The sequence below is a fragment of the Arctopsyche grandis genome, chromosome 8 (assembly GCF_051622035.1).
Source record: "Arctopsyche grandis isolate Sample6627 chromosome 8, ASM5162203v2, whole genome shotgun sequence".
NCBI classification, from domain to species: Eukaryota; Metazoa; Arthropoda; class Insecta; order Trichoptera; family Hydropsychidae; genus Arctopsyche; species Arctopsyche grandis.
The window spans coordinates 24,778,500-24,802,320 of NC_135362.1; the positions used below are offsets into that span (position 1 = coordinate 24,778,500).

Consider the following 23,821-nt stretch of genomic DNA (forward strand, 5'->3'; position numbering starts at 1 on the left):
TGCCAAACTCCTATACACGTCCATTGTACCTGAGAATTCCACCACGGCTCTACATAGATCAGAGGCCTCCAAAGTGTAGCTCACGCGGCGACCCATAAAGGCAAAATAAATATGAACGTTTCAGACACACATACATACATATGTACATGACATATAAAAACTCTATATTGGTAAGTTTTAACGGTGCATTTTGAAAAATAACTTTGCTCCTTAGAACGAATCATTCGCGCATTAGAATAAAATAAACTACCCATTAAATAAGTTTTATTTGTATCTAGTGTTGGGCCCGTTGATTTCAACGGGTGATTTCCGAAAGGAATTGAAACACGAATTAAAATAAAGTTATATGTTATATATAATAATAATGTATTAAGCGCATTACGGTCTTTTCATACCTAATCGGCACGTATCCTGCAAGTACGGAAATCATTCTTTGGTACATTCTATATTTAATGACCTTAAATTGTAAAAAGTTGAGTGCGTGCATTACACGCTCGCCGATCCAAACCGTTCACCCATTCAAAATGATGAATTAATGTGTGCGTGTGTGTGTGTGTGTGTGTGTACGCTCCCGTCGCGTTTCCTCGACTCTGATTGGCTGCGCGCCTCTGTGACTCTGTGATTGGCTGTGTCTCCACGCTTCCACCACAAACATATCCACCCAAATCGCGTCCATTTTTATATACATACTATATTATTATATTATATAAAAAAATTGTTTAGATCATTTAACAATTAAAAAGTGCGCACTTAAAAAACATGAAATGGTAAATGAAAAATATAGTGCTTGGCCATTATCAGAGATCGGCGGATAAGTTGCTTTTGTCTACAAAAATGGTTCACCATTGTCAATTACTATTGTCCTACAAAGCAAGAGAGCAAAAAAGGTTGACAATAATAAAACATTTATTGTCGGCAATAGCAACCATTCTGCCAATTTCTGGTCATTCTAACGCTCGAGAGACTTAGTAGTGTCGCGAAAGTGAATATATGTATAGGAGATGCGCATATATGTAGAATACGTTAATGCGCATTTCATTCATTTTAGGTTGCTTTATATTTTTCTGTTGTAAAATTAACTTGTATTTGCCCGCATTTGATATTAAAATGCTGACCTAACAATGGGTTTGTGGTTTTTCAAATGATCAAGTCTTTTTAACAAGGCTCTTTTTAGTTTTATTTCGCCTTTTGGTCTGTCACTATTTCATACATTCTTCCGATCGGTTTGAAACTTTGCCATTTTGTGCGCTTTGGTCACCGAGAGAAATTTAAATGGTGAAAAATAATCGTAATAAACACGTTACAATACTACACATCTACGCTACGCATTTAATGAAGCTGTTAAGTATTAAGATAAACAAAATAAAATAAACAATGTTTATTTTTTAACTAAATATTCCAAATATTATAATATTGATTTGCAAAATATATGTATATATATATATATATATATATATATATATATGTATGAATGGTATGCATATCACAGGCTTTTGGAATACGTTTGGTAACTAAAGTAAAAGTATGTTAAAGCCTCAAAGCTCTAAACCTGTTCGAGCTTTTCGCGTTTGCAGCTTAAAACAATGGATTAATTTATATTTGCCAGTGAGATGCTCTGTACACAATTCCACTTCGTGATAGTACCTACATATGTATATACATATGCATATGAACAGACATACATACATAGTAGTATTACACTATGATATTTATTAAATCATACGACGTTTCTGTTGCAAATACCTTCTAAGCTTTTCCAACGGATTGTTTTACATTTTAATTAATCGCTTTAAATTCGAGCTATTTATAATATAATAGAATATATATGTATGTATAATTCTATAAAGGTGGCTTCCCTCATCGCGTTAGATTTAAATTGATCGCTTTAAAAACGAAAATACGATTGATGCCAGCAATAATTTTATTAATTGCGTAAAGCGAGTTTCGAATTTCCAGAATTGATTTATTGTATTAATAATTCACTGTCAATTTTGATTAAATATAATATTGTCTACTTCTACGAAATCAGATTAATTTTCAATTTATATTTTTAGTTGACATAAATAAAATAAAATACAATTATTCAAATCAGATAATGCTTTATAGTGATACGCGTCACCTGGGCAACGGACAAATGGGCGAGACAAAATGATAGTCAAGTGGGTGATAGTCATCTATGTTTATAGATCAGATGAACGATTGAAACTCAAAAAATATTTGAATATTAATAAATATAAATTTATACATACAATTTTAAGTTAGAGTTAAGAAATCAAGAATGTGTTTTTAAATTAGCTAGATAGCTAAAATTATATAAATAAATTACTTTGAATTTATATTAATATTACTTTCTATAATTTAGTTTTTTTGATGTTTAATGTTTTCAAAAGCTTAATTATCTATTTTTTTTCTCTAAAATGTTTAAAAAAACCAAAACCCAAAAAAAATTATTTCTTTTTGGGTTTGGATGACACTTTTAAAAATTTTATGCGTATTTTTTAAGTACCTACGACATCACTTTTACCACGAGACTTGTATTTAATGGAATAATAAGGAAATCATTTTTTTTTCAAAATGGAAGACGCTTTACATAATGTGAATAAGAACGCCATTTAAGTTTCACCTTAAAAATATACGAAAATTTCTTGTATAATAAAAGAAAACCACAATAATCTAATTTTATTTTAAAATTCATTAGAAGCAAAATTGACATTTTAAAATTTTTGATATAACTTTGACATTTATGTATAAAGAAACGAAAACGTGTTAGACTCATTATACTATTTTTAAATAAATCATTCAATACGTTTCTTTACTTGTAAATCTACAGTTTAAATATTTAAACCACCAAATTCGGTACACACTACAAAAATTCAAAATCATCACATATGTAAATTTAAATTTAATAGTAACCACGAAATCAATCCAATATCTTTAAGAACCGCACTCAAGCAATCATACAAAATAATTTTATTCGCAAAACTTTCATTGTAAATTTGCCGAATGCGAACAGAATCTCGCGTAATTGTATTTTCATCTAATTTAAACACGCATAATTGTCACTTTTGACGTTTAATATTACTCGCGAGCATAACACGAAATACGGACGGGCGCAAAAAAGGGGTTCGGGGAGAATTAGGTAGAATTAAACCTGAATCTTCTCTTTCCGTTTGAGGTTTTCAGAGTCGACCCACTTGCAAACAGACCGCAACATACCCGTTTTATCCATTTGGCCTAAAACCTCAACATACAAACTTGATGAACCAAGATTAACAAATATATACATACATATTCCACAAAAAAATGTGAATAACAACGGATGATCCAACGGCTATTTTGAAAGATATTTTCTTATTTTAAAATTTGATTTATGACAATAATACATAAGTAAAAGTCTGGCGATCATCAGAAGTTAAAAATTTTTGCAATAAAAGTGCATCAATAACAGATGTTACCTTTCAACTTTTATAGTGTTTATAGATTATTTTTATATATTTTATACGTTACTTTTAAAATAACCCTATAGAAAATGATGCAAATAAATTAGGTTGCATGATATTATGGGACATTTTAACTCACCTCTGAATAATGATGCGATCATTGAACTTCGAGCGCATTAAAGCAATTTTTTAAAGAGTTATGTACATGGGATGTACATAGTGCCGATTTGTAGAAACCAAAGCTAATTATTTAAGGCTATATAAATGATGAATACATTTTAAAAATCAAATTGTAGTTTATTCGAAAGATAATAAATGTCAAAATCGCGCCGACATAACCACTCCTCCATAACGGTGCCGACATAAGAGCGCGGCGTCAAAACCGCGCGAGATAAAACAGCGTGAGACAAAACCGCGAAGCGAGAAAATAGAGCGCGCCGACAAAGCCGTGCGAGGAAAAAGAACGCCGCGACAAAAGCGCACCACGAATATATAATATTAAAAATAAACACTAAATATCAATAGTTATGACATTTTAGTAATGAGATTCCCACATAACGAATGCATTTTGAACGAACATTTAGAATCTACCCACATCAAAGTTTTTCCATGGTTTTTATTTTTCAATTAACTGTTGTTTGTCATTTGTATACAGTTAATTTGATCTTGAAATAGTCTTGATCATTGATGAAAAAATGATCCTTGGTAGAGCGATGGTTGGTAATATCACAATACGATTTACTGTTTATTGAAAACCACCGTCAAAAAAATGAAAATATTTATTTAAACTGAAATATATTTTTATTTTTCATAATCATAAACAAATCAAATTCTAAGACTAAGATTTCAAAAGGGTATCATAAATATTGCTAAGTTTTTTCGTATATCTGTTGCGCAATTTTATCGCCGCGCTCTTTTGTCACTTTGGGGTTTTGTTTGGCGCGGTTTTGACGCTGTGTTCTAATGTTGGCGCGATTTTTACCGCGCGCTTAAACCGGGGTAGAGTTTTGGTCACATGATTTCAATAATTAAAAAAAGTTTTTTATTTAAAAATATGTATTTTATTAAAATTAAAACTTCCAACATTGTCGTTAAACATAAATAAATGTATGCATGAATGTTTATATATTGAGAAAATCATATACACGCGAAAGGACACGGTATGCTTTTCTATTATATCATATTCAACTGTACCATTTTCCCTTTTAATGATATCAGGTGATGACGTTGATTGATGCGAACGTTCGTCCCTGTGATGTAGAGAGACAGAGAGAGAGACCGCAAAAATTATCATGCATTTTCTCGGAACGCACACGCGAAAAAACACCGTAACTACTTTTTCCGAAGCTTTCAAGAGTTGAAACTCGCTTTTCTGCACGCTGTGCAAAGTTGCGCACTTGAGCGGTACGGTACACTCGGGCGGTTTTTCTTTTACTTTTCTTTTTTTTGTTGTAAGGGTTATTTACTGAAGTCTGCGAGGTAGAACACGTTTCCTATTCAATGCTAATGCACTACCTAACGTTCAAGTGCATCTAGAAAGGAAAATATATACATAAACATACATACATACATAATAAAAATACTATAGAGAACGATGCACCTGAGAGCATGCCTGCACAATAAAAGCGTACTTGCACATAACGAGGTTGAATCAATAACCACTGGAAATATACTTATGTACATTTTCATAATGAATGAGATTAGCATTTGAAAGTGCAACATTTTCCAAAGCGAACTTTTAGATACGAAGCGAAACTTTCAGACGCGAAAATTTTAAGGTTATTGCATTTTTGTTTTTATTTTTTAGACTCATTCTAAATTGCGAAAAGAGAAGCCTTAGACTGCGAAACATTCTCCAACAGACGTGTACTTATTGGAAAACTAAAAAGTCAAAACTTTTCGAGAAAGTTAAGACCACTTTAATGAAAATGAAAAAAATCTAGAGACTGTGGTTTACAAAATGTTCGAGAAACCTTTTGTTTATGGCTTAACATTTCTAAAAACTTTTAAATAATATACAATATTTTATATCAAAATCTCATAATGATTTTTAGGCGGTATAGAGGAGGGAGTAAGTCTCAATATTTTTCTCCCATCTGCACATACATACATACATATGTACTTGTACATATACATATACTATGTAGAACTTAAACACAAACTAATCTGTATTTAATTTTAATGAATCATAAACTCTTAAAAAGACCTACACATGTTCGCTTATATTATCCAGGGTTGCACATCACAACACTGCAGGGAAAAGAACACTTCTATTCATACTATAGAGCACTGCCCAACACATTCATACTTGTTTTAGAGGATTGCAATACAAAATTGGCTTACATGTATCGAGTCAATATTATCTCAATATGACGTTTTCGAAAATATTCATCCGCGCAAGGCAGTACTTTTGTTAGTACGGGTGCACTCGCCACTCTGACTTTACATCATGCGTTATCATTTCCACAATGGCCGAAGAAAACCGGTCCTGCTTCATACGTTTCGGCGACGTGAACTGCTGTATAGTATGAATAGGTCGTATCGCTTACTGTACTTTCATTCACTATTAATATTTCCATCCATTCATTTTTTTATTTGATTTACATACATATAATGAAATCCATCACATGTGACATTTATGCAAAAAAGACCAAAACGAACAAAAACAATATGGTTTACGGACTATTGGCCGAATGGACACTAGACCGAAGGACGCTTGGCCGAACGGACACTAGGCCGACGGACATTTGGCCGCGCCGACACTTGGCAGTGTGGAGATTTGGCCGAATGAAATTTTGAATTGCTTAAATTTAATTCAATACTTGTATTTAGTGAATAGTAGACAATAAAAACGATGTTTAACGCACTTGATGGGCTAGCGGCAGTGCAAAAAATTTATATTTTTCTTTTGATATGCAACGTATATTCCAACTTAAGTTGTTTCTAAATTGAAAAATTCGCTATATTTGATGCGCCCTAGCCCAGTGCTACTTTAATTTTTCCGTGGTACTTAAACATCATCATTCACCATTCACTTGATATAAATTAAAACAATTAATATCTGCAGTCAGCCAAATTTCCGTCGGCCTAATAGCCGTTCGACCTAATGTCCGTCGGCAAAGTGTCCGTTCGGCCAAAATTCCGCACACAAACTATACACGCAATATTTTGATAGTAACATATCGGTTATTGCATAAGTTCATGCCCGATTTGCCCAATAGGTTTTCAATATAAAACGGGCACGAACTTTTGTAAAAATCTAATCGTGTTAATTTCGCAAGAAAACCGAAAAAAATTATAAAAAAATACGGAACATATTTACGGCCTCTTAATTTTTTTTTGTTATTCATTTCATACGACTTTTTTCTACACCGATCGTCAAAAAAATGTTTTCCCATAATATTTATCGCACACCTAGAACGACCCATAATTGGGAACCACCATCACGAATCAATCCATTCCAGATGAAAACACTACCAACCCCCAACATTGAATAAAGCCCCACACTTCCAATACCAAAAACACTTCAAGCGAGCCACAGTTTGCACACCACTCTTCCACACACCGCGAGTTGCAATTCGTATTACACATTCGTTCATACAATATTTACAGAACGAACGAAAAAAAATCACACATACACACACACACACACACACACACACACAGATCCTTTGCTACATGCTTTTGTGCGTTTCGTTCATAATTTCACGCTCTTTCAAACTGTAGCATATATCAAAGGTTTTCGTATATTTGGAGAGGATAGCGAGATCCCGTGCGTGTATCACCCACGGGACCGGGGCAAATCTTGAAATATACAACAACCCCATGCAGAATACACACATGCATATGTACATCCATCTCTCACCCCCGTCGCTGTCTATCCTCACCCCACCCCCCCCCCCCCCCTCTATCCAACATTATATCATACTTTATTAAGCGGGCACACCGGCTGAAGATGGTGCGATCGTAAATTCAACGCGCATAATATAATATAATTCATATTTTATACGCGGCCATATAATACGATACCCATTCGTGAGACGTACATACATATTATACATAATACAAACATGTTATATTACCTATATATTATACGTATGCGATACGAGATTCAATTGATGCTGAGATTGCTTGGACATTAACGTAATATACGTTGCCTAATGGGACGGTCCCGGGAAAATGGACACTTACACACAGTTCATTACATCTAATGTATTATGTTTAATTTATTACTTGATATTTTTCGAAGAAATTAAAACAAGTGTGATATATGTAATTATGCCACAATATTATATAGAAACTTATTTTTTTTTATTGATGAATCCTGTATTAAACAAACTTGTGAATCTATTCATGGTTTGGATAAATCTGTACTTTCAAACGGGATATTTAATAAGGAATTTTATATAAAAATTACTTATTTACAAAACATTTATCTCCTTTCGCGAGATAATCTTCAAATTTGTATTGATAAAAGATAAATAACTGGATAAACATATGTACATATGTATATTGTTTAATTAAGAAACGAATACATACCATTGCATGCGGTTTTTCGTTATTTATATTCAGGAAGAACTCATTTTCATCCATTCAAATTAAGCAATCGTTTTGTTGAAAGTTAATTTACAAAATGACATCTCATTAAAAAGTTAAGCAATTTCATGATAATCTGTAAAACGTATTATATTTTATTTTCTGTCGAAATCGTTATACATAATTACTCTAAACAAAAATACAAACTGCTAATGAATTTTTGTTGTATGTTGACAATACATACATACATACATATATGTACATATTATAATTAAACCACATCCAAAAATATTTCAATCAGAAATTTCTTCTATTCATTCAAATTCTATGAAAGAATGTGTTGAAACGTGCATTTTACTAATTGAAAAAACTTATCTCATAATAAGAATATAAATAACTATTCATAAAATAGTTAATTATAATAAGGAAATTATTTATAAATAATTTATTTCGCAAAACAACAACCTGTTTTTTCATTGTTAAAATTTGTATGCATAATTTACTCTAAACAATAGTTACAACAGTTATTGCTAGATTTATTGCTTGCCCTACTTCGTATGAATTACTAATCGATTTAAAATATTGTCTATTATTATTATGACCAAACTGTACATATGTACAATTGTATTGTACATATGTACACATTTACATATATTAACAATTCAAAACAATCAAATATCCGATCATAAATTCATTAATATGATCATTTAAGAAACGACTCTTCAAATGAATGAAATCAATGATTTTTGAATGAATTCTGTATCATTTAATTAGGCCTTCAAATATTATTGAAGCGTGAATTTAACAAAGAAATAAATCCTATAAAACGACCTTTAACATACATACATACACACATAGATTTTCTTTTCAAGTAACGAATTTGTTACAATACAGAATACATTCGTATCGCGAACGTACATACGTACTTGCATACACACGTGTATGGGCTCGTTAGCAACTTCAGGTAACATAAAAGATCAATTAATCTAAAAAGCTTTAATCCCTTAAGGGACCTAATTGGGGTACGAGACCCCACCAGAAGCCATTGAAAACAGTTTTAGCCTTTAACGGCAATTGCTGTATTCCTATTTACGGCTAAATGTCTTATCGGAAACTAAATAAGAGCTACAGCCAACGTACACGAGTCGAGAAAAACTCTCAAGAGATAATTTTTAACGTTCATATCTCCTTGAATAACGACCGTATAATTTTTTACTTCAAACCTACGCTAAGGCGAATAAACGAGCTTTACTTAAAGGCTCTTATCAAAGGGGCGAGAGCTATAAAATAGCCTTAACGAGACAAACGTATTCATACTGATTTGCGATGAACATGCATATATTATATTAAATTCATACATTTTACATTAAAGTGCCCACGAAAGAAAGATACATACATTCATATTACATAATTTAATTCCAACTAGGTTTTACTTTCATTACAACAAACGATTCAACCTCGTAATCCACCCGTTTCCGTTCCACCCGTATACTTCTAAGGACCGACGCGAAAATTCTTCGGGAAACTCTCGGCGCGTTAAAGGAAAATTAAATTTTACCGAAAACCACTGTGGCGAAATGAACACAAAAAAATAACAAAACAGAACCGGTCCAAGTGAGAGCTTCCAATTCTATCGTAGAGAGTGGTATAAGTTTACAATTCCATTTGTCGGACAAAACCTAAGCGAACAACGAGTGGTGAACTCTTTCATTAGCCAAGGTGTTCGCGAACAATGTAAACGAATTACGCAAAGATAATGCCCTAGCAGGCAACGAAGTTAGCGAAATTTATATCGTAATATATATGTATACGTACATTCTATAAATTATAGGTACTATACGAAAAGTACTTTGATCTTCAGTCATATTTCAAAACATTTTCCACATTTAAGTATGGAAAAATAAAAATAATTATATACACCAAAGCAAAATAATACCAGTACAGTTTAAATACTCAAATATAAAATCGTATTTACAAATTCCATAAGTCCCTTTTTTATAATACTTTTAAGATCTCAAAATATAGCAGCTTTAAATGTGAACATCGTTCTTGAAAAATTTTAATTGGTAATTAGCATGAAAATGCAAAGAAAAATTTTATTATTAACTTTTGGAGGAGGATGAATACAACACAAAACAGCATAATCAAATAAACGCTTCAACTTTGATTGACCGCTTTTTACAGATAGAAATTAGTTCAGTATTGAAAAAAGTGTAAGGTAAATTAATAGATACATGTGTATCTTTCCGAAAATAAAATTGAATAAACATATTTGTATATAAAATTAAATAAACATATATTCATTTACATATGTTTGTATGAATAAACATATTTGAACATGGAATAAGATAATCTAAGAATAAAAATACCTCATCCTCTAAGCTAATTCTTAACAGACAGCTAGAATGATCTGATTTAAAGTTGATATATCGATATAGTAGAACTTAAACTATGTGTATATATGTATGTATATACATATATATACAGCAGTAAAACTGTGTGGTTGCGTTAATGTTAACCACCGAGAGGCTACCTAGGTTGAGCCCTGAGTTGACTTCAATTGAGAAGAAACTATTTCCGAGTATTTATGCAATGCTGCTGGTCAGACTTGGATATTTGTGACTCCAAGTCGATCGTTCCCTATCAGAGCTTGCCAATTTATCTGATTTCATTGTTGGAACGGTTCCTCTTCAAATTGACAAAATCATACCAAATATTTGTCACCACTATTTGAATATGATTTCAAGTTTATAATCTGTATTTTTTTATATATGTATGTAGGCGTCGATCAGGGGCAATCCGTTATCGCATCATTGGAAAATATAAATTTTATATTAAATAAAATCATGCCTGATAAGAGATACAATAGATATATGCTATAATAAGCCATTAGAAAGTATTCAATAGACATGTATACATTTTTTACAATCGATTTCTGAATTTAAAGAAAAATCCAGCTTAGTCGAAATAGAAGAAAAAGAAAAACCTTGATCCGAAAGTATGGAACGTTGCATGTTAGCTATAATCATAGGAAAGACAAAAAGTAAAGCACATGGATGAGAGGTACAACTAAAAAAGTTGACATCGTAAAGCGAGTGGAGATTGAAGCGGCAATGAGCCATTAAAGATTATACAAAAAACGGTCAAGACAGATACATATATACACGTCAGAATGGCACCCAAGAGATTTAAAAAGGACGTACGTAAAAAAAGACCACAATTGAGATGGGTGAACGAAGAGAGAAAAACGCACAGGATTAGACGAACGAGTATCGCTCAGAGCAGAGAGAAGAACAAAAGCGTGACAAATAGACGGCGAACCCAAGAACCTCTGAAAACTCCACCTGAATAAATATCATCAAATATTTACCTACTTATACGTACATATTATAATTAAAAGATATCTATGCGGTGCGCGAAGGTGTGTACGTTCGTGCTTAGGATTTACATGTTAAACATAATATAATATATTAAAACTTTGAAGCGAACCGTATATACATATGTATATTATACACACCCATACATGTGTATAATATTTACACATGCGACAAATTCAAACTTGGCGTGTTTGTCTCGTTCCTTCGAGCTCGTTTGCATGTCCTTTTCCCTGTCACGGGTCCTGGATTCCCTGCATTTAATTAAATTTTTACGCAAACTTAAGATCGTCCTCGACATACTTTCGGCTCGCGCTTAATCACCGAGAGTAATCGTCTCTCGCTACATTCACCTGACGGACTTTTACGGCCTTTTATCTCTACAACGTGCCTATATATCTATCTGTCTACCTGTGGGTGCTTTCATTTTGGAAGAAAAAAATTTCACTCTTCCCGAAAGCTTGGAAAAAGTAGCAAAAAAAAAAATCGCCTGGGCTGAAGTAGATTCGATCGTATGTAGTACTACGTATATAACGAAGAATTGCCTAAAGAAATTAATATCATTAGAATTAACAATTATATTTCCGACTATAAATCACTCGACCAACTAGTTTGTAGCAAATCAGTGATATAAGTATAAGTTTGATATGTTCTAAACTATTGTATTTACACACAATCGTGGTCTCGATCTTTATAAATGTACTCAGTTCAGCCTGTGACAGTTCAGTTTCCGTGTTTCTATCTGTTCGAAGAGGAAATGAAAAAAGTTACAAACGAAAAGTTGAACTCAAAAGCAATCGATAATCAAGGCCGTAAAGTAAAAATTGAAAAATATAATGTAGCATTCCTTAGATGAGCAGTTATATTTGAAATTGGCGTGAGTCCACTTTTCCTCATGTTGGGAAATATCTCGCAAAACATTAAATAATAACATTAAATATAATGTTTAAATAATAAACATTAAATAAATAAATAATAAACATTAAATAGATAAGAAAACATTAAATATAATGTTTTCCGTTTTACAACATTTAAAATACCGATGGCCTGTAATACATTTATTCAGCTTTTCCGAGATTCTGGACATATCGAATTAAAATAAGTCGTAACAATTTGTGAATTAAGTAAAAAAGAAATAGTGTTTTTGGAACTGAAAATTGGATTTTCATATATGACTCATATATGTATATCTGTATATATGTATATATCTAATATATAATTTCGAAAGAGACTTTGTATGTAAGAAACATTGGTTGGAAACTTCTTAAACAAGTCAAAATTTTTTTTTCGATTCAAATAAAATTAATAAAAAAACAAATAAATATTTAGTATTAGATTCGCCATGTTTAAGCTGTTTATATTACAAATACAAAGCCGGGTAAAACAACTAGTGTACTATAAGTTGAATCCATCCATTTTAAAGAGTTCGGTGAAAACGAATCTTAGTAAGAGCTCCGTTTTGCTTGAACACATTTTCATTGAAATTGTTTCAAAGCAATGCATAAATATTGGTTAAATATGGAATAAAAAGTTATTATTATTATTAATTAATCAGCAGTTTTTTTTTTTTGATCAAGTAATTATATAATTTTAATAAAAAAAATCAAGCTCAAATTTTTTTAAAAATTAAAAACGTTTAAAGCAAATATTATGCTTAGTAAAATAAAATCGTTAAAACGACGCCTAAGGCATATAGACGATGGTTGAATTGTATAAACAGTTATAAAACGGCCAAATTTGCAAATTTTGATGAGCTGGCAGTAAATAATATTTCTTATTAATTACATATTTTTAATAATTATATGTAACTACCAGTTTTCAATAATAATAAGTACAATAAAAATCTTAAAATAGATACTTATACATACTTAAATACCATATATACCATGTTTTTATTTTCAATTATCGCAATGTTAATCCTTTGCGTTAAAAAATGACCATTTTGAATCTTCAAAAATAGAATTATTGCACAGCTAACTCTTATCCGAAGCCGAGAGCTTCCTTTGGACGTAAAATTTAATTTCCTTCGAGTATTTGCCCCATCTTTAAATCGAGAATCGATATCGTTATACGATTCAAAATTATTACTATTATAACATTAATATCGACCGTTACTCATAAGTATCAAAACGACTCCACAGATTCTCGCATAACATACATACATACATATGTACATACACACATACATATTTGGCAGAATTTTAAGTTCAATTCAATTCTGTTTTTAAACTCTATAAAAACCAAAATTATAGCTATTCCAATCAGTGTCTTTGTTACAATTTAAAACGCAATAATTAGATCTTGTAAACAAATCAACATATACCAAAGTACATACTTGCCCTCGTAGTACTCGATATACGATAAAATTATATAAATCCATAAGAATTCATCACATAACAAACAATACAAAAAAAATATATACATAATTTAGTGTTTCTTAGTGGGGACGTAAAACGCGGTTATTGCCAATTAATATTCAGGTGCAAACAATGAAGAAGAGGTATTTTAAACGGGCCCCCAGTTACACCTACGTACTATACAGGACCGAGGGGCAACTTTAAGAAGGGTCGACAAGAGGGCGAAGGGCCAAAGATGGAGTCTGTCTGAAAGTGGAAGTACGAGAAGAAGAAGAAGAAGGTGGAAGACCTCCCGTTCTGCATATAAGAGAGAGCTCGCCCTTAAACTCGCGCAATTAATTTGCGCTCCCTTTTCACGCACGCGAAACGTCAATAGGTCGCAAGCGCCAATTTTAAATTAATAAAGGCCCTTCTTTGCCGTAAAGTTAACACACATAATGCCGTATTACATTCCCGAAGCCGTGATTTTGACAAAATCTCGACCAAATTACCGCTCGTTTATTATCTATCTTGCATATGTGGTACAAATGTACAGGTAATTGTTTCGTCTCACGCTCGAATACTGCATATTACAGTTTGAGTGGTGTTTTCAAATTATTTAACTTTTTTAATCAATACAATATTTTATTTCATAACTATTTAATATTAATTGTTCATGTAATTAAGAGGAATTTGAAAAATCTGTCATTTAAATTTGTATTATTTATCATTTATTTAAAAAAAAAAACTGCAGCATAACTCGGTGGTTTCGATTATGATAACCACCGAGAGGTTGCCAGTTTGATCCTGTGGATTGACCTCGATTGAAAAGAATTTTTATTCCTAGTATAAACTGTAGTGGTGCTGATCAGAATTGGATATTTGTGACTCCACGTCGACCTTTATCTATCAGAGTTTTCTAATTCATCTGATTTCATTGTTGAAATGGTACCTCAATCAAATTGGCAAAAACCATCATACCCACTATGTTCCCACTATATTTCCACGTCTTGAATTTACAGCCAGCACCAATATATAAGAACCAGTCGTAAATACAAAACATCCCCACGAGGCCCAAATGGAAGAGAGAAGATCAAAATTCCACTCATCCATCACATACAATTATAAAAAAAGGATGAGCGCAGGCTACCAGACAGACTTATATGCTAAAATATTTTCCGGTAATCTATAAAATATCACATTTAGGCTCAACAGCAACGATTTAATTGATAAGTCGGATAGCTCTTGGAAGCCAGTAGCATAGCTCGGTCGTTAAGCTTCTGATTAGCGTCGAGAGGCGCCGGGTTTGATCCCATGAGCTGACCTCGATTGAAAAGAATATATGTAGTATATCTGTAGTGCTGCTGGTCAGACATGGATATTTGTGACTCCAGGTCGATCGTTTCGGATGCGGTGCATCCGCTCTAAAATCGCCAGACAAATTGAACGACAGATTAACGGATGGCTGCTTTAAATGCAATTCTCATCTTCTCGAATGATAGATTGCACATCAGATGACGGGTAACCTTTCGATGTGCACAGATGCAATTATTAAAATGGTAATTATTAAAATTGAGTTGGATCTTATTAAACTCGCCAGAAAGATCCAACTCAATTTTAATAATTGCATCTGTGCACATCGAAAGGTTACTCGTCATCTGATGTGCAATCTATCATTCGAGAAAACGAGAATTACGTTTAAAGCTGCCGTTCTGTTAATCTGGCGATTTTAGAGCGGATGCACCAAAACCGATCGTTTCCTATCAGAGTTTGCCAATTTTCTCTGATTTCATTGTTGAAACGGTTCCCGATTAAAAATTAGCTAAAATCCTTCCTACCTACTACTTCACTACTATTTGAGTATGCTTAATGTACAATAAAATTTATGTACAATTCATAGATGTCTCGTTAATTTGCAAGTTTTCAGTGTCTCATAATTCAACGACCTGTATAAAAAAAATGCTGCAATGTTTGTAATAGGCCAGGAAGGCGCATTTGGATTACTTGTAAGGCCTTCCTGGTATATATGTAAAAAAATAAATAAATAAGAGCTATTCGATTAAGCACTGTGCGAGCAGGAGGTACAACCATCAAATGATGATGTATACCACGCACATAATTATTAGGGACATAAAGTCCCAACTGTTCCATCAACAGCGGGCATGACGTATTGCCACGTACATATAAGCTGGAGAACAAAACGAATTAATGAGAAGCTTCTCCGAAGATCAAGGGAATTATACCCAAGCATGCCCAAAAGGAAAGGAGTAGGGTAGGGATATGGGTAATAACCCTACTCTATCCTACATATGTATATAGGAATCGAATTAATGCTTTTTGCACTTTCTTAATCGTGAGAGAGTAATTTAATTATGTATTGGTCTTACTAGTTAAATGAATCACATTGACTGTTTTTTACATTTTTAGCAAATGCAAAATTTTAAATGTTGAAACCCTATGTATTTCTAGAAGCACCGACATACATACACAATAGATCAAAAGACCCATTGAACATTTCAACGAAATAACAAAAAAAAAACATAACAACGAATTAGCGAGCTGATTTTATGTAATCCGCCGGAGAAAAAACATCCGCGCACGTTCCATCACTATTAATAAGATCAAAAATAAAATAAAAAAAAACGAACCTCACATTTTCCAATTTTCTCCGTTCGACGACTCTCGAAGGCGAACGAAATACAATTCACTCGAGACACTTCAGTACACGTTCCTAATATAGTGGAACAATCAATTCCACAATTAAAATGTTAATTAAAAATGTCGGCCGGCACTTTTGCCCCGATCCGAAGCTCTGATTGGACTTTAATGAAAAGAGATTCGACGGAATCTCGTTATTGACTTCCATTTTTGGACAGAAGTGTCCCTAATCAACGCGAGTACAATATTATTCATACTTGATATTTAGGTACATACAGTAAAAGGCGAAAAGATTTCTCGATAGAAGCGCACGAACGATCGTTAACTTTGCATTAGCGCTTAATTATGATTCACGATCAACTGGGCGTAAATCGTTTTCATTTAACAAAAAAAAAAAAACATTAAACTGTTCGAAATTATTTAATACCACGGACAATATAATCATTGAATTTTTGCCATTTACGCAAACTTTTGAGAGCCGCTGCCGATGAATGAACGCTCTGACTAACTGTAATAATACATGTAATTTTCAATGGATCGTAACGACTTATGAAATAAATAAAAATAATAATATCATTGAGTAATGACATTTCAAACGTTCTCGAATTTAAATTGCGACAGTAATTTGAAATAATGTTATATTAAAAAAAATCTATAAAACAGTGACACATTCAGTACCTACTTCAAATGTGTCATCATTATGGTGGGTATTCACGTATAGATTTGTCGGCATACAAACTTTATATTTGCTTTACATATCCTGTGAACTATATCTATGAGATGAAAGGCTAAAGTCGTTATTTTTTATTAATATTAAAAATATCACCTTACCGTTTCATCTTAATTTAATTGAATTTAAATTAAGCTAGCTATGACTTTAAATTAAGTTTTAAATTAGCCTTCCTTCTTAATTTACTTTGATTTAATATTTTTAAATAAATTATAAAAAATACAATAAGGTCAATTTTTAGTATAAAATAATTATATAATATTATTTTGGGGCTTAAATCATTCTATAACATATTCTGTAGCCCTTAAATAAATAAAATAAAATATAACAGCCTCTGATTTATAAAACCGTGTCTAATAAATTAAAATATTATAATAATTATGTTGAATTTGACATTAATTAGTCGTACAGTTAACATTTCGCAAATTTTAAGATTAAAATTGACAAAAGAATCTGTCGGCAAATACTTACTAGGTCTTAAATACATACTTAATAGGTTTATCGTAAGGTATCTATCTAAAATATTTGACGCAGATAGAGACCTTACAAGAGAAACAAACCTATTGAGTCTTTCATCGAACAAAAACTATTCCATCAAATGTGATTTTGAAATCATATTAGCAAAAAAAAAAACTACATCTACACCTACATATATCTACATATGTATAATCATATGACTTATAAATATCAGTCCATCGTTTAATAATTTAACACTATGTCTAGCCATTGAAAGACATCAACGACTACAACTATGATCACCCGACCGTTTGTATTGTGTTAAGAATTATAATCTAAAAGCAGACAAGTTTCTAAGCAACAAACTACAGATAGCCAAAAAACTCAATACGTGAATGACCACCTATACATACTTTCAATACTTCATAGCTAATAAATTAATCTAAATACACCACAACATTAAATTAAACGAGCAAATACATATGTACATACAAAACTCTGAAATCGATAATTGCATAACGCGAGCCCCGCTTCGGGAGCCGCTGATTAATTACACACTGAAATTTAAAACTTTTCCGCGCAACTCTCATAATATTTATGCGTGCGTTAGATGCTATATTATTTGTCTTGACTATTATTTAACGTCGATAAATAATAATTTAATTTGACATACGAACGATTCGAATTCGTCGAAACCTGTCCAAGTTGACCGCTTAATCTCGATGAATTATCATTAATCCGAATACAAACGTCACATTTACACGTTCCGTCATAATCGCATCGAATCGACTACACACAAGCGGTCAACTCGATCAAATACGTACATATGTACGATAGAGATTAATAATAATCACAGCAATCATCATCAATTTGAAATTTAAACGAATCAAATGCGGCACGAGATAATTTTGTATAAAAAAAACCCTATATATTTATATAAAAAAAGTCAAAATATATGCAATATTAGATTATTGCATAAGTTCATACGCGTTTACGATTCAAAAACGCTTACCGTCATTGATGAAAATCGAGCACGAACTTATGCCATCTGATTTTTGTTCTAAACGTTTATTTGCAATGGTTCGGTTAATTTTGAAAACACATACATATGTATATTTAAACCTGCTACATATACATATACATATATGTATGTTCATAATATGTCTCAAATTTAGACTGATCAATATTTATAATTTATAATTATAAAAAATAGCATTCTCTTCTTTCAGATTTATAAAGTAAATATATTAATATGTATTTAAAAAATTCAATTATATCTTTATTTACTGTTTTTTAAATCCTAAACGTTGAGATAATGTGTAAATAAATGATAAATGGTACAAATTCAACTTGTAAATTTGATCTCCATATGATGAAAAAAAATCTATATTTTAATCACGAATTGAATTTATCTTATTTAAGAAAAAATACAATTGCAAATGTTTTGCTTTGTCTTTTGAATGGCAACCAAATTTTTAATCTGACAACATATGTATGTCCATACCTTCATTAGGTTCATTATATGTCGTAATAAAAATCATCGATAACAAATTGTAAAAATTCAACTCGTCAATTTGATCTGCATATGGTGAAACAAAATCAATATTTCAATCAAGAATTGAATTTATATTATTTAAGAAAAAATATAAATACAAATTTTTGCCGTCTTTTGAATGTCAACCAAATTTATGATCTATTATATTACATTCGCCAGTACATACATACATACTTTTATTATATTCGTCATATGTATAAATCGATGATAAATTATACAAATTCAACTCGTCAAATTTGATCACCCATGTGTTAAAAAAAATCAATATTTTAAAAATCAAATGCTTATTTCTCTCCTCTTTCATTTGAAAGGTAGCCAAATTTTTAACCTGTCAATGTATTACTTTGGTCAGTGTATACTTTTATTAAATTCATCAGATGTCAAATTAAAAACTAACTGTCAAAACATATATTAAAATACAAACCAATTCAGTGAACTAAACATTGAATACATCTCATAAACTCAAAACATATACCAAACTAAAAGTATATTATATCTAATACATAATATTTCGAAAGAGACTTTGTATGTATGTTTAAAGGTTTGGGTGGGGAGCATCAAAAACAAATCAAAGGAATTTTTTTTTTTCAATTCAAATAAATTTAATAAAAAAACAAATGCATGTTTTACTATAAGATTGTTTTGCCATGTTTAAGCTGTTTATATTACAAACACTGAGCGAAGCCGGGTAAAACAACTAGTTATATATAAATAAGTTTACATATGATAAAATTCTTATAATAATCGCACGCATACAATCAAATAAAAACAAACTTAACTAAACAACAACGATTCAAACTTGCATTAAACAAAAACTTATTTTACTTCATATCGATAGTGAAAAACCCAAACATATTGTACATACGAGTCGCATTATAAAAGTCACTCACTGAAATCGGCGAAGGCCGTCCTCGACGACAATGCGAAACACGCTCGGGGGGTGATGGACAGGGCGCGAAAGCCGCGAAACCGGAAGTGGCCGAAAAATTCGACAATCGAGAGGAGGAAAACTCGCGGGAAAACTGCACGCTCGACAGGCAGCGACACAGAGAGATAGATAAAGAGAGAGAGAGAGAGAGAGGGTGCGAGAGATCGCGACCGGACCGGACCGTGCGAGACGCGTCCTCCTCTTCCTGTTCCGTTTCCGGTGTTACCGGTCGTGTCGAATCATATCGTCGGTGGCACTTCCGGTCGGGGCGATAGTGGCGCCCCTGGTCGACCGACGAAGAGCACCGGTCGCCACCGACGCCGCAGACGCACTGACGGACACCTACACACACCTAGCGAGATGCGAGAGCGCTCAAACTGTGGCGCGGGCACAATTCCCCCCCCCCCACCCTCCCCCTCTCGCTCTCTTCTCTTCTCGTCTCATCTGCGGTGTGGGTTAATTCGTTTGTTTGTTTGTTTTTGTATTTTTTTTTTCAGGGTGTTTCGATTGTCGTAATCGAAATTGTGGTCAATTTTGTACTATCGGATGAATATTGTACGCTAAATGAATTTTTTTCATGAATATTTTACACTAGTGTTGCCTGTGCCCGTTGATTTGAACGGGTGACTTCGGAAATTAATTGATACACGTATTATTAAAATAAAGTTATATATTACTAGTGTTTTTAGCCGGCTACGCTCGGTATTTGTAATATAAACCGCTTAAATATGGCCAATCTAACAGTACACATTTTATTAAATTTATTTGAATAGTTTTATTTAATTTGATTTGATTTTTAAATTATTTTTATTATTACGAAATTATGTATGTTCACAATACATCTTATATCTATTTTAATAGCTACTGATCTACGGATCATTTTCTATTTTACAATTTAATTTAATTTGGTTAGTAATCATAGTATTATATTATTCTAATGTTAATCTACAGCATAATAGGAAAAAGAGCTCAAAAACCTATTTACAATCCTTATAAATGTTCATAATACATCTAATACATAATATTAATTAAAGACTCTCTAAAGCCGATGACCTAAAGCAGATTGTGTTTAGGTAATCTGTGTTTATACCTAACACACTTGTGACTCTTCACAAGTGTGTTAGTATGGTTATTAGTGATTCTGTCATAGAATCTACTGGTTAGTTTGTTAGTAATGTCTGTAACAAACGGAATATTATAAATGGCATGCAGTTTTTTCAAGTTAGTATATATGGGTGTATTATAAATTATTTTTTGGGATTTATTTTGTATTACTTGGAGCTTGGGAAGATTAGTATTCGAGGCGTTATTCCATACAGGTGAAGCATAGGTTAATAATGGTAATATGAGCGCGAGATATAATTTTATTTTATTTTGAGTTGATAAAGAACTATAGCGATTAAATATTGGATATATTGAGGATATACCCCGCATCGCCTTGCATTTCGCTGCCTCAATGTGAGGTGCCCATCTTATTCTTTTATCGAACGTTACTCCTAAATATTTTATTACTGACTGCCATTTCAGACTTTCTCCAGAGGGGATTTTCAGATCTGAACTTTGCTTATGCTTTCTAACACTAAAGATAATTTATTTGAATAGTTTTATTTTATTTAAATTTAATTGAATATGCATTTGTTTGATGACGTCACGTATTTACAAACCATTAATACTTACTTACAAAGTCTCTTTATAAATTATATATTAGACTAGGTAGTTGTTTTACCCGGCTTCGCTCAGTATTTATATTATATATAAACCGCTTAAACATGGCGAATCCAATAGTAAATATTCATTCGTTTTTTACTTTATTTATTTGAATCGAAAAAAATATATATCGAATCGAAACCATATCGAATCGTCGACATAGAAACTTTATTTTTTTTTCGATGTTACCAACCAACATTACATAGAAAGTCTCTTTCGAAATTATATATTAGATACAAAAATGGACGCGATGTATGTATGTATGTAAGTGGTGAATGCGTGTACAAGTATGGAGATTTCAAAAAAACAAATATTAGAATACCAGGAATATAAGTTATGCATAGGGATGAGTAAAATGTATATGTATGTAGGTATATATGTACCGATGTTAGAAATTATAATTGTTGTAAATTAGTTAAAAAAATAACACGACCACAACTCGGCGATGGATCCAGAATTATTTCACGGGGGGGTGATATATTGGAAAAATAAATGAAAGAATACAGTGCAAACATGAATACAAAAATATATTTTGACTACTTAAAACATAGTCCAACTAACCTGATAACTAACTACCGTTATAGTTCAAGTGTATTTTCAGCTATAATATTACTTTGACTAGTTGGAATATATTCCGTCTGACCCACGTAAGTTAATTCATACGGTGAATTATATACATTCCAACAGTCAAGAAAAAAATTCACAAAGCAAACTTGTTGCTTGATCGTGAAAATTGCACCAATTCACATTCAAAACTAAATTTCACTAACAATAACAACAATACTGAAATTAATACACACCGATGAAATTTATCCTCAAATAATAAACAAATAAAATAACATATGTTTGTACCCAATTTAAAATAAGCGAGCGAGCAAATATAGTACAATTATGAAATTGATAATCCTCGGTTTTGATATATAATTTGATGTATTAAAAACTATAAACCAAATCCCTCGGTAGACTGAAATTATAACATTAATTCTATCATGAAGATATTTTATTACGATTGAAAACATAAACTATTTCCACATGCGAGATTTTCATAATCGTTAATTAATTTTCAAAATTACAATCATCATTCCCAAACGCAAAAGGAAAAGCCTATCAAAAGCCACTCGCTCGCTTTGATAAACCAACTACTAAACTACATATACGCAAACATATTATATATTTAACATTTCCGATTTGTTACATACGCAAATATTATATATACATACACAATATAATTAATCAGCACACACACACAAATCATTAGCACAATTGGTTTTCGCTTGCGAACAAATCAATCGTCAAAATTTGACAAACGGCAAATATCCCACGTTGGACCACAAATTGCTATCACATGCATTTGAACACAGACACATTGTCAATATATGTATGTAGATAATTACGATTCAGCCCTTTGCTGTCCTAAGCAACGGTCACGATCAGATCTGCAGGATGCCAAATCGAATCGACGCATATTCCCACACTAACTTGTACACCTTGTAAGTCCATATTCGGTCAAAAACAATCTTTTCAAGTAATATTTTAAAACTATTCGAAATCCAACCAAGTCATAGGCTTTCAAATGTAGATTTATAATCATCATTTACAGCTGTACAGCATCTACTGCTGGATGAAGGTCTCTCCAACACGCTTCCATTCATCTCTGATTTGAGCAACTCTCGTTCATCTCACCCCACACATTTTTATAATTTCGTCCACCCATCTCCTTTGTAGCCTTCCTTTGACCCTTTTACATTCTCTCGGGTACCATTTGAGCATTTCTTTCGTCCATTCTTCTCAAAAGATACATATCGGTGGCTTGGTGCACAGATATTGTATGTCCGTTTTTGAATTCGTATCAAATTTAAAGTTTGTAGACGCTGGAATAATTCAGGTTTTTCCTTTCAAGGTAATTTATGTTATATACATAAATTAACTTGAAAGGAAAAACCTTAATTATTCCAAAATCTACACACTTAAAAACCGATACAAATTCACAAATGAATATACAATATCTGTGCACCAAGCCAATATGTTTGTATAAACAAATAACTGCTACAATTTTCCTCGCCAATATACATATGTTACATTTATTCGTTTTTATAGTCCA

General features: G+C 32.1%; 1 protein-coding gene across 1 annotated transcript in view; it reads right to left on the minus strand.

Annotated features, from left to right (window-relative positions):
• The window catches only part of LOC143915891 (monocarboxylate transporter 2-like), a 258,485-nt gene extending 238,139 nt beyond the window's left edge, over positions 1-20,346 (minus strand). Inside the window, exon 1 of the mRNA XM_077436713.1 lies at positions 19,976-20,346. The gene's annotated coding sequence lies outside the window, so the exon portion shown is untranslated. The remainder of the gene's footprint in view (positions 1-19,975) is intronic.
• Between the last annotated feature and the right edge of the window lie 3,475 nt (positions 20,347-23,821).